This window comes from Astyanax mexicanus, chromosome 11, assembly GCF_023375975.1.
Source record: "Astyanax mexicanus isolate ESR-SI-001 chromosome 11, AstMex3_surface, whole genome shotgun sequence".
Lineage (NCBI taxonomy): Eukaryota > Metazoa > Chordata > Actinopteri > Characiformes > Acestrorhamphidae > Astyanax > Astyanax mexicanus.
The window spans coordinates 31,441,067-31,454,655 of NC_064418.1; the positions used below are offsets into that span (position 1 = coordinate 31,441,067).

The window sequence follows — 13,589 nt, forward strand, 5'->3', positions numbered from 1 at the left end:
ATAAAACAACAGTGTTCATTTTACTCAAACATTTTCCCAATAAATAGCAAAATCAGGGAAACTGATTCAGAAACTGAAGTGGTCTTTTAACTCCAGAGCTGTTTATACACTAAAACTGAGTAGAAACACTATAGATAATAAGAAGGCAGTGCTACAACAGAGCACACCTGGCAACACTAACTAAATGGTGGGTGGATAGAAGAAGGGCCCACAGACGAACACAAAGAGAGCCATGTGCTTAAAGACACCTAGTTAACAACAACAACAACAACAACAACAGGATAGATGTGTGCAAAGGTCTTTGCCATCTAACAAAATTATAGGTAGATAAGTTATTTTTAGACTTCAAATTCAGTCTTTAGATAATTTAGGTTATTGAAATGTTAATGTGTAGCATATGTAAGCTGCTGTCTCTTAGTAGATTTCACTTAAAGAATGTAGCACCATATTAACCCATGCATCTTCTGCAATGGTTCCTGGATTCATTTATTTAGATATGGGCATGTCCTCCACCACAAACTCACCATCAGTGTGCGGCCATGCCCCCCAGGTCTACCTTCCCATGAGAATTCATTTATATTTTATATTATTGTTGACCCTGTGGCCACTGTGCTGTAAGCTAAACTAACTGCAATGAAAAAACTCTGAGCTGGATTATTTCCCCATGTGATGTGACAGAAAGGATGACAGAGGAAAAGCAGTACCATTCCGAATAAGAAAGAATAAATAAAAACACAAGTCAACTAGTCAGCAGTAAGTCATATTATATGGGGCTTATAAAAAATACTGGCAAGTTTCTTCTTCTTCTTTTTTTTAACTATTAACTGAATGCCCAATGGAAGGTAGCCCTTATTGAAAAGACTACACACTAATGGTAAGTTAGAGGTGTGGGGACAGTGTAATAATATAACTTGCCAACACTTAGAAATTACAATTTACAGAGTTACTACGCTATTTAAAGGCAGTACATCTCAAATGAATTGAGTTTTAAGTACACTTAAATAGTAGACATTAAGTAAACTCTAATCTTAAAAATAACAGTTATATTTACTTAACTTTTTCATGACAATCAAATGTCTGCAATGCCTCATGCACCCAGAATGACACACACACACACACACACACACATAGACACACACCCATAGACACAAACGCAACCTTACTAAGATGCTTGCTAAGTGGCATTAGCACTCTGGCATTCTGCTAGACTCACTCAGTGCAGTCATGCCTCCCTCTCTCTTAAAGGTCAACACACCTACTCAAGAGGCGCCAATTGACTTTAGAGCACATTATAAAACTGCCTCTATCTCCCTGGAGCCCACCGGAAAGCCAGGGGTCTTTGAATGCGCGCTCAAATTTCTGAGCAGTTGATGTGTATTGTGTTCTTCGTATTTAATGTAATAAATTTAATCTAAAAAAAAAATGGAACACCCCTGTAAAATAAAATGAAAGTTAGTCTAATTAGATGAATAAATGAATAAATAAATGCATTAAGCCGGTCGAGGGCAGGGAGGACTGTTTGGTGTAGTGTGATTAACCTGAGAGAGATGGCATTCTGGAGCACAAATTGAAACATAGGCAATTTGCGTGAGGCCACGCGGCGAGACGAGAACTCGGGGCAGGCGGCATTAGATGCCATTCTCTATCACGCAATGCCATAAATGTATGACAAAAACATGGCCTTAATCATTTTTTACAAGCAGGGATGTGCAGGGGGCAGCCGGTGGCTGGAGGGGAGGGAGAAAGAGGGGGAGAGAGAGAGGGAGAGAGAGAGAGACACAGAGAGAGAGAGGGAGAGAGATAGAGAGAGAGAGCAACAGTTAAAGGCTCCTCTGAAACATCACTCGTCCTTCCAGCCTTTGATCTCTCCAGCGCAATTACACTAACATCCAAACGAGCATCCAGTCGCCACCCCAACAGACTTCAAACATGCACATGTACACATTCTCACACACATACACTCTACTGTACCACCATCACACATGCGTACCCACACACACAGGCACAGACACACACATACACACACACACACAAAGCATCGGAGTGTCTCCAGCAGTGGAAATGTGGATGAAAGGCAGCTGTATTGGTGCTCTGATCCCTGCATTAATGAATGTGTGTGTATGTGTGTGTATGTGTGTGTGCCTCCACGCCGGAGCTTGGGTCAGTGGGGTGTGCAGTGGTTAAAGTGATGCACTAGTGAATGTTTGGAGCCGTGAGTGGTTTCTGCTCTCCAGGACATGCTCTGCGGTTTAGAGGCCAAAGCCCTGACTTCCTCTCAGCACCTCTTACTCTGTACGAGCCTCCAGAGATACAGAGGCCAGGGAGCATCTTCAGCTGGAGAGTGGAACTTAAATACCATTAAATAACATTTGCCATGCTTCCATAAAGAGATACACCAGATTACAGTTTATACAACATTTTTACTTAAAGAATTTTAAGAATTTACAATTTAGTACAATAAAATACAATGCAGTACAATATACAATAACATGCCAACATTAATATTGTGTTCCATGAAAGCAGCTAGAAAATGCTGATTCACCCTGTAGGATATGCTATTTGTCTCTTCATTTGTCTGTTTAATTGGACAGTTTCAGCCAGATGCTATCTGTTATGATCATTTCCACCCACTGCACTGTCTACTGTGGGTTTCTGAATCAGTTTCTCTGATGTTGCTATTCATAGGAATAATGTTTTAGTAAAATGAACATTGTTGTTTTATTCTATAAACTACGGACAACATTTCTCCCAAATTCTAAATAATTGTCATTTAGAGCATTTATTTGCAGAAAATGAGAAATGGCTGAAATAACAAAAAAGATGCAGAACTTTCAGACCTTAAATAATGCAAAGAAAACAGTTCATATTCATAAAGTTTTAACAGTTCAGAAAACAATATTTGGTGAAATAACCCTGTTTTTTAGTCACAGTTTTCATGCATCTTGGCATGTTCTCCTCCACCAGTCTTACACACTCACTGCTTTTGGATAACGTTATGCCAGTGAACTGCTGGTTTGCTGGCTTGTGATCATCTATCTTCCTCTCGATTATATTCCAGAGGTTTTTAATTTGGTAAAATCAAAGAAGCTCATCATTTTTAAGTGGTTAAGTTGTTTTTTTTCCCAGAGCTGTACATGCACATGAACTTGCCATGTGCACAATGACATTTACCAGATAACACCTCGCAATGTATACAGTTGTGGGCATCCTCAGGCAATTCCCTAACACTGTAACACTGATCATTTTTACATATAGCTATCCCTTGACTTTTGGCATGTCATTGTACCTCAATTACTACTTAGCTTTTTTATCAAACCATGAATATGAAACAAATGAGAACATGAACACCAAAATATATTAAGAGAAGTTCATTTTTATTTTGACTTATTTCTGTAATTCTAAAACATTTTTTAGATGATAGTTAATTCACAACTCTGTACACAAATAAAAAAGTAAGTTACAATAATGATACAATTGTATTTTTCCTAAAATGGTACCTAGAACAGTATTAAACACCTTGTTCTTTAACACAGACATTACACATGGTTCTATGGTCATTGAAGAATCATGTTTATGATTTACTGATTTACTTAAATGTGAGCATGAAGAAGTGAAGGTTCTTTAGACCTTCTATATGCTATATTTCTTGGAATTTAGTTTATTCTTCTCTGGCATCACTCAAAGAACCATTTGAATCACCTTTATCAACTGAACATGCACCTTTATGCTGGGATCAAGGTTCAAGTCTCAGCAGAGCCGGGTGTTTTTTTCCACTGAGTGTTTCCATAAAGGCTGTATGTCATAATCCTCCAATTTTTTGGTACTACAGGATGCAGAAGACTATCAGGCATCTACAAAGACTAACACACAAAACAGAGAAGGAGGTTTCAGGCTTCATGCACATTCCAGAAAAATGTGTGTGAGCAAGCAAGACATAGGATTTCAACACTGATAAAACATTTTTATATTTAAAATAAAAAAAATTAGTTGTACAATATATTAAGAAAGTGTTATTATACCCTAAAATAAAATGTGTGAAACCTGTAGCTGCTACTTATCTGACTAATAATTACTATTTTGCTAAACCACAAATGTTGTGAATTTAGCCACTTCTAGATAAGTTTTATTTGGGTTGTACGAATCATAATCTTCTTTACAATATTTTACCAATTTGTTTTTATATATGCCTTTATTAAGCATTATTATGTCAGCAGATTGATAATTAAGTATTAAGCATTAGGAAAGCTGTAGCTGTTAGTTAATTGTCTGCTCTTCAGTAGGCTTTTTCCAGATTACTTTTTTTAGGGTATTATATGGACATTTGTATAATATTTTAAAGCCTGTTATTATACCAGTAATAAATGAAACATGTAGCTATTAATATTCTGATAACTATTTTTTTATGAATCTTTGAATTTTAGTATATTTTTTACTTTTTTAGAAGCTGGTATTATACCTTTATTAATTAATTATCAGTCAGGGAGGAATATTTTGAACTCATAAATTGGGGGAATGTAGCATTTTCCAAATGACTTTTTATTTGTTTATTACACAGCACAGTACATTTCAAATGTCCTTGTTAAACTTCATCAATTCAGTATCTGCAAATTAACTAGTTGCTGATTGACTTTTTTATTATTATTATTATTATTATTATTATTATTATTATTATACATTCTAGTATTTACATTACACAAAAACTAATTAGCATGCTATTATTAAGCCTTATCAAGCCTGTAACGTCTGATTAACTGGTTGCTGATACTACTTTAATGTGCAGTAAGTGTATTAAGTGAAATAATTTCCCCAAGACTTTTACTTGCGCAGACTGTCCCTAAGTCAGATATACAATAAATCTTTTATTAAGTCAGTTCGAGCGAGGCAGTATAGGAGACTCCACTTCTCTCTCTCTCCCTCTCTCTCTTGCACTCTTTGTTTTTCTCTGACACTTACATTAAAGGCTTGGATTGTAATTTGTCTTGTTGTTTGTTCTGAATAGACCTTGACTAGGTCATCATCTCAGCTGTGGGAGAGAGACAGATAGAGCGAGAGAGAGAGAGAGAGAGAGAGAGAGGGAGAGGCTCAGGTAGGACTGGCGACGTCCAAATGGCAGTGTGGCGTCTCTGAGGCAGACTGCTGCCATTAGCGAGCTGAGAGCAGCATTTATTGTCCAATTAGAGGCAGGCAGATCTACCTGTAATCACCTGGTACAGGTGTGAGCCTGGCTGCGGCGCTCCGGCCACGGGAAGCCACTCATCACCTGTCAGTGCTCTGGGCTTTGATCTCTGCATTGTTCCAGTGAGCAGAGCCTCGGGCCACTCCGGCTTACAGACACACTCATGCACTCCCGACGCTAAAAAGGAGAGATTTATTGCATGCTCTACGTCTTGAAGTGCACAGACACACACACACACACACATATATATATACGCACATACACACAAACACACAACACATGCACGCTATGTGCAGGAGAGGCCTTTTTCGTTGGGTGACTGATGATCCAGCAGTCATGAATCACCCGATTTATTCCGGTGGCTGACAGAGACAGAGAGGCTGTGAGGAATGGTGTAAGGAGTCATACGGAAACAACTTCCTTCATTCAACACGGCTGCCAGCCAGAAAAACAAGCCGCTTAACTCGTAAACACAAAAGAGCAGGGCAGTAGGCCAAACAACGCTTCACAAGAACAGATGATGAAATAAACACGGAACCTTTTATCTAATCATCAGATCTGATGCTGATCCATATTAATCATCTATAACTAGTGCATCTTTATCTGTACCTGTATCAGTATCTGTTTGGCCTACCTGTCCTTTTTGAACCCTCCTCCGGTCATATTTAGTCCTAACCCTACCAGTTTCCTTCCAGCTCTTTTGAGAAGGTCAGTGCCCTCAGGCCTGTGTGAATGAATGTGTGTATCCCTGTGTCTGAGAGCTTGGTGACACTGGGCTAAACTGGACTGTTTACACACTGAGAAGACGCAGTAAAACCGAGAGACACTGTGGCGGCACATAATTTCGCATGAAGTCATTCCTGAAGGAAGTGAGGTCGTTTCCTGCTGGTGATAAGACACAGATGAGCCAATCACAGGCAGGTACATAGTTAGAAGTATCTAACAAACTTCATGAATGGAAGTTAATGGGAAAGTCCTGTACAAAGCAAGCACTCTACTAAGTAACTAAAAAGAGGTATTTAATTAGTGTGTGTGTGTGTGTACCGCTTTCAGAAGGAGATGTCAGGTCAAAAATACCTAGCGTCTCACGCACATGTCCAATACCTGTGAAGAACAAGGAGAAGAAGAAGAAAAAAAAAGTTAATAACTAAGCCTATTCAATTCATAATGGCTTAACAATGCACAACACAAAAAACAGTATAGAATCCAGTCGTTCTCCCGCAAGAATTCAGGGCTGAGACCCAGTCGCACAAATATTGGAGGCGAAATTAAGCAGATCAAAGTGACATAATGCAAAAATATTTTGCAAACACCAAAAAACATCTGCGCAGAGAGGCAGCTCAAACACACAGACAAAACCAGCGATTAAGAGAAAACATTCGCTGTAGCCGTCATAATACTCAGACGGGACATTTCTTATGATTTATTGGCACTGGCCATGTGATATTAGTTACCATGTTGGCTTCCAGTCTATGAATGTTTATTTTTTGGAGTTTAAAGCCTCTCATGGTCTTTGATATCGTAAGAAAATTAGACATTTTAATGGGGAATAGAAACCATGTGGCTGTGGGGCTGTAATGAAGTGCAGAGTACTGGGCCAATGCTGGCTCACAGCAAGGAGCTGGAGTCACCCAAAAGACCAGGAAAAAGGGGCAATCCTGCATACTGTCACTATATGGCACATTTTTTGCCTGTTATTTACAGTAGATCTGCAGATACTTTATACTGTATCAAGTTTGAGGACATATGACAATGATTACATGATAGGCTGGATATGATTTTTTAAACAAAAAGTATTAATCTAAGAGACTAATTTGTACATTTTAATCATTTCTGAATTTATGAAGAACAGTTATTTAAGGAAAACCATCTATATGAGAATTTAAAATTAGAATGTTTAATTCAAACAGTTCAATTAAGCTATCTGCCTCTCTTGATGTTGCCTCATCTGATATCTGTGTGGAGTAATGCACTCACGTGTAATATATAATGCTGTATAAAATGTCTTAAAGTGGCCTTATACCCCCTGATTTTAGCTCAGTCCACCCTTAGCTCAAATTTGAAAAAGGCTAAAAAAATATGAGGGGTCGTTTAGGGGGGGCTCTTGGTGATGTATGGGTTTAGGGGCGGAGTAGAAGGTAGAGCTGAATGGCTGAGCTGCAGCAGCAGCAGCATTGTGTCTCTATGATGTATCTGCATACCAAAGTACACAAACACTGCATACCAATAAAAGTGTTTTTTAAAGGTTAGGAAAATCAACTTAAACTACAATTAAAAATGATTATAGTAGGTCGAAAATGAATCAGATAAAATGTTGACACACAATCTTCAATAACAAAATGTGTGTCAGATCCTAAGAGCTCCATTGTGTATGGCTAAATTACTGAATTAACTCTGAGCTTACGTATTTGTTAGCTCAAAATAGAATTTCTCCATCGATAAATGGAAACACATAGATTTTGTATACTAAATTTCCATGACTGTTCCAGGTGTTTCATGTTTTGACAAGATGTGTACAAACAGGAATACTCCAATATTATTTGGAATAAACTGTAAAGGTTTACATTTGCTGGTACCACTTTAAAATAAGACTACCTTTTTAAAGTGTTTATAAAAGGTTTACAATTAGTTTATTAATGATTACTAGTTAGGTTGTAAATGCCTTGAAAATCATTAATAATCAGTTAAAACACATACATAGAAAGGGCAACAATGACCTGTTGTTTGCCAAATATCGAACCCACAGCCATCTATACTGTTGCCCTTTCTACGTATGTGTTATAACTGATTATTAATGATTTTTAAGGCATTTACAACCTAATTAGTAATCATTAATATACTAATTGCAAACCATTTATAAACCCTTTATAAAGGTAGTCTTATTTTAAAGTGGTACCCATTTGCTTTTACTGAAAGATGTTGGAAATGTTCCTGTGTAGGTTCTCTACACCCACACATCTAACTGGCTCTTCTATGGCAGGGGTCACCAATGTTAAAGGGATGTAAAGGTATGATGAAGGTTTTCATTCCAACCAAGCAGAAGTGCAGCCTGTATTGATAACCACTTGTTTAAAGGCTGAGACTATAGTTGATTGAACAAGTACAATCAGGTGTGCTTCTGCTTTATTGGAATAAAAAACTGCTCCTTATACATCTAACTATTGTGGATAAGATTGGTGATCCATGCTCTGTGGCATTAATCACACAGAATAATAAGAATAATAAGATAGTGTTTAATTCTTTTTTTTCCCCGCACAGTACTGTGTATATGTAGTGCGGCCCTGGACTACAGATAAGGCAAAGTCAAGAAAAGCAGAAAGCAGGAATGGAAGTTTCATTCAACTATTCGGAAGCAGCCTAGGCGTAAATAAATCACGGATACAGTTCAGATACAACGTGAGCAAACTTGCAGGCTTGGTTTTTATGAGCTGAGATGAGGCGCAGGGCATTTTTCTATGCTAAGTGTGAGTAAGCACACACTAGTTGTGTGTTTGTGTGAGTGTGCGTCACTTTGCACAGTGGTAAACCGTGAGAAGAGCTGTTTACAAAAGTGAGGAGCTCAGAGTTTCCCCACTCTGTGCTTTGAGGGGCACGCTGGGAGAGGAAGCGAGGCCAAGCCAAATGAAAGTGCGTCTCGGCTCGGCGGGGAGCGCCTATAAAGTGCTCAGATCAATATCAACCCACACAGATGTCATTAGTTTGCTGAGAAATATTATAGAAACTATGCTCCACCACACCCTCCCCCCCACCTCACAAATGTGCGATTTGCATAGCAGAGACTTTGCTCCAAACCGGATATTTTGACTTTAAGCACAGATGAAACGACAGGCCCGATGCAGAACATTAATACTTTTGAGTGGAAGATCAAAGGCCTACCTCCTCTCCATTCCGATGGGGACAGTGGCGGACATGTTTCTTTTCATCCGAAGGCCGGTGCTTGATTCTGCACATTACGTCCTGTTTGGGATTAGAGACGAATGAAGAAGCAGCCATTAAAGAAGATGAAACAGAGTATAAAAACAGCGGGATGCTGGGTAATTATTTCCTAAATGCACGGCATGCTGATGCAGCGCTGAACAATGCTGCTCACCCTGCTGCTTACAGTGCACAGGCGCCACGGGCATGACAGGAATGACACACACACACACACACACACTTATGCACACACACACACACACACACTTTCATGCACACACACACACACAATTTCATGCACACACACACACACATGCGCACATACACATCATTATAAAAATGCAGACACATGGACAACATGCCTACATGCGCATATATGTGATGTCACTGCCATCATGCAAAACGCTGTATCTCCAAAGTGGCACCTTTACTGAAGCAGAAAAATCTTAATTTAGAGAGGAAGTATTTTGTTACATAATAATTTTACACAATGTAAAGAACAACACTGTCAGATTCACATTATGTCAAATGCAGAGTGAGCAAAAAGTACTAGAGCCCCCTTTTCAAACCAAATATGGTGGCTTTCAAGATGGTGTATACAGCTCTGGAAAAACTAAGAGACCACTTACAAACTATGAGATAAAATTGAAAACCTCCGGAATAAAATCAAGAGGAAGATGGATGATCACAAGCCATCAAACCAAGCTGAACTGCTTGAAAGTTATTTAAAAGCAGTGTGTAAGACTGGTGGAGGAGAACATGCCAAGATGCATAAAAACTGTGATTAAAAACCAGGATTATTCCACTTAATATAGATTTCTGAACTTTAGAAACTTTATGAATATGAACTTGTTTTCTTTGCATATTTGAGGTCTAAAAGTTCTGCATCTGTACCTATAAATAGCAAAATCAGATAAACTGATTCTAAAACTGAAGTGGTCTCTTCATTTTTTTCCAGAGCTATATATTTATATACATATATATATATGGAGAAAAGTGGTTGGGTATTTCTGAAATCATAGGAATTTTATAGTGGCTTATGTTTTAATGCATGTTTTACATCATCAAGCCTGCACACCTAAACTCGTTAACTGCTTGAAATTAATGTATTTAATAATATTGTCTGGTATTTTATTGTGAACACTGTGTGAGCAAAGAGAGACAGAGATAGGTAAGCCCACATCGCACCACCCACCTGCCCCTCTCCCATTTTTTCCTGTATTCCAGTATATGGGCATGTGATGTCGTCAGCCCTTTCCCTCCTGGCTCTCACTTGATGCCTGAGCTAAGCTACGGGCTGGATGTGGTAATACTCTCTCTCTTTTTTATCACTCCAAAATTATAGAAACAGCAAAACATGGGCTTTAATTGCTCTTTAAATGACCATACAATTTTGTAATGATTAAATATGCAATATGTTGTGTTTGGGCTGTCTTTTGGAGACAGAGATGGAGCTAAGAGTGAGCTACGTGAGTGAGCAGCCTTTACATCTCCCCTATTGTGTTTCTTCCCACAGTGTGTTGTAGTTCCTAATTAATGATGCTGAATGATTGTCAATACAAAACAGATTGTTATATATATATATATTGACATTGATCAAGCCTAATCAAGACTACTTGTTGCAGGACTAATATATATATATATATATATATATATATATATATATATATATGTGTGTGTGTGTGTTTGTGTGTGTGTGTGTATGTAAATGTGCACATTAGAGCACATATACCGAAAAAGAGGGAAGGAAAGAAAGAAAGAAAGATAAAGAGAGATGCAGACACCTCCCCTCCTCCCACACACATTCCTTTATTCAGAACCAGATGCCTCATTACAGGAACATAATTCTGTGCATCCAACACATCTACTGACTCTCTTACATGTTAACCTGGTTTGAATAAGAGGCTTTGAATAAAAGGATTAAGCAGGAATGAAGGGAATTGTTCAAGCTTCGGTTCCCCTCTGCTTCGCCGCAGCGTACTGTCACACAGACTATATGCTTACAGTAAGGTATTAATTAACACTCGCACAGGAGCGGTTCTCGGGCCTCAGGTTTTTGCGGCTTCAGACCACAGGTGTACGTGAACCATGAAAGGCTCTGGTAGCAGGAATGGGTGGGAAACAGGGGAGGGAGCCAGTTATAAAATTTGCAATAAAGAAATTGAGCCTATTATTGTTGATGCAGCTCGGCAGAAATTAGCGGAACACATTCTTTTTGTTCCTGTCAACTTAACCTCCCCCTTCGTAAAAAAATAAAAAAAAAGACGAAGACGAAAAAAAAGGGAGCCCTCCTCCAGCCCCCCTGAAACAGCCCTCTCCCTCCCTCCTTCCCCTCCTCCATCCTCTCCTTCTCCCTCAGCCCTTCCCTGCACTTCACAATCCCTCGCTCCTTTTGAAAGGAAGAGGAAAGGGAGGCTGCCACTGCCTCAATTACACAAAGGCTCAGTGACCCCCGGCCGGCTGCATTCACTCGCCCCTCAGCCCTCTCTGCAGGAATTCTAAAGGCCTTTTAGCCACGCAGGCCGAACACGGGCCACCCTCTCTCTCTCTCCCTCTCTTTCTGTCTCTCTCTCTCTCTCTCTCTCTCTCTCCCTACTTCGGTCTCACTGTCTGTTCTCCTTTCCCATTGCACGCTAGCTTCTTCCTCTCCATCTCTTCTGTTGCTCTCTCTCTCTCTCTCTCTCTCTCTCTATCTCTCTCTCTCTTTCTCTCTCTAGAGAGACTAATCATGTGTGAAATGGAAACAGCAAACCGGCAGTGGCACAAGCTGAACCCGCGCCAGCTCGGCCTCATCAGCTAGCCGACACCACACAGCACCGCTCCGCTAGGCAGGTGTTAATAAAAGACACACAGCTTCACCAGGGTCAAGCGCACACATACACATATACACACAGACACACATACACTGATGAACAAGCACACACACTTTTAGAAACACTTAATGAGGATTTAAGTTGTTTTTTTGTTTTTTTTTTTGGCTTTATCAAAAAACAGGCCTCCAGCTGTAGAGCTCTGGAGAGGACACCAGCTCCACAACAAGCCTTTCTTTTATTTTCTCTTTTCTTCAATTCTCTCCCCACGTTATCTCTAACGGACCGGAGTGACCAATCAAAATATCCTCTAATTTGACTCTGAATGCGGGAACGCTGGTATTGTGCCGTAATTGGATGTCTTATAATAAATGCCTGTGAATGCATTATCAGCAGATTCAGGTCAGTAATTACCGAATCTGCTCACGCCTCATCGGACACAATCAAGCCCCGACGCCAGTGGGCACGTCACACTTTTCAATCACCTCAACTATTAACGTGACAGAGGGTTTGGCTGAGGCGAAACCATACCCACACGTTAAACATGCGCTGATAAATTAATTACAGTGGCAGCGAATACACCTGTCCAGCAGGAAAAGTTGTTGAAATGTGTCAAGAAAAGAAGAAAAAAAAAGCAGGAAGAAGAAAAGAAGTTGAATAAACTCCGATAACAGATCAGCACTGATGACGATCTCCCCCTAGATTAGCGACTATTGAGGAGGCCTCCCAACGTTACAGAAAGCAGTGGAGCGTCTATAGAGGCAGGAATACATACAGCACTCAGATTATATAGAGGAAACAGTGTGAAAGATGTTCTCTGTTGCAGCCTTTTCATTTCTTCTGAGATGCCAGTCAGCTGAATGTACTAAATCTCTCTTTCACACTTTAAGAAATTAATCACTCCTACTCCCCCCCTCCACACCCTCCTCCTCCTTTTCCTCCTGAACTGCCTTTGATAGGCCCTTTTCTTCAGCATCTAAAGAGGCCCTTCCATAGATTTCTCTTGGCACCAAGCACACACAACATTCGGCAAGAAGTAATGTAGATCATTTTTATTCATTGCCTCAAATTGTCAGCAATTATGTGCGTCAGTGGCCACCTGCTTGTCCTGAATGGTGGCGGGTCTGGCGGAGTTTGTGTGTGTGTGCGTGTGTTAGAGTGTGTATTTGTGTGAGTGCAACTGTGTGTGTGTGTGTGTGTGTGTGTGTATGTGTGTGAGAGCGAGAGAGAGAGAGAGAGAGAGAGAGAGAGGAAGATTACACTAACAGGGGCCATGCAGGGCCCCCAGTCGCAGGTGAAATGGCCCTTCTTGTTAGGATAATGAGCGGTCAGGGCTGCGTGTGCCCAGCCTGAAATGGGGCGGCTGAAAAGCAGGATTAGCCCCCCGACACCCCCCACTCACACACGCTCTCCGCTGCCGTCTACAAACGGGGTCACAGCAGACGCTGCCCTCAACATGGCTGACACACGACCCAACACGGGCTGGGGGTTTTTATCTCTGCATTTAAAAGAGTGGCTAAGCACCCACACGCTAAGAAAGACACACACCCACACACACACACTAAGACACAGACACACAGCAGAAGAAGGCTTCTGGTACTGCTTCATTACCTTCACAATGTCGTTAGGTTGGAGCTGCAGTGACAAATATGTTTGGATCTAATAAAGCTGGCCTTCTTTAATTGGCC

General features: G+C 40.2%; 1 long non-coding RNA gene across 4 annotated transcripts in view; it reads right to left on the reverse strand.

The window, feature by feature from the left end:
* Positions 1-3,357: 3,357 nt before the first annotated feature.
* LOC107196988 (uncharacterized) overlaps positions 3,358-13,589 on the reverse strand; it is a 34,721-nt gene continuing 24,489 nt past the window's right edge. For 3 of the 4 annotated variants that reach the window (XR_001518312.3, XR_002651367.2, XR_002651368.2), the window contains 2 exons: positions 9,053-9,133; positions 3,358-6,280 (listed from right to left, as the gene is read on the reverse strand). This is a non-coding gene — a long non-coding RNA (uncharacterized LOC107196988). The remainder of the gene's footprint in view (positions 6,281-9,052; positions 9,134-13,589) is intronic. The other variant, XR_007441176.1, reaches the window with a different exon arrangement.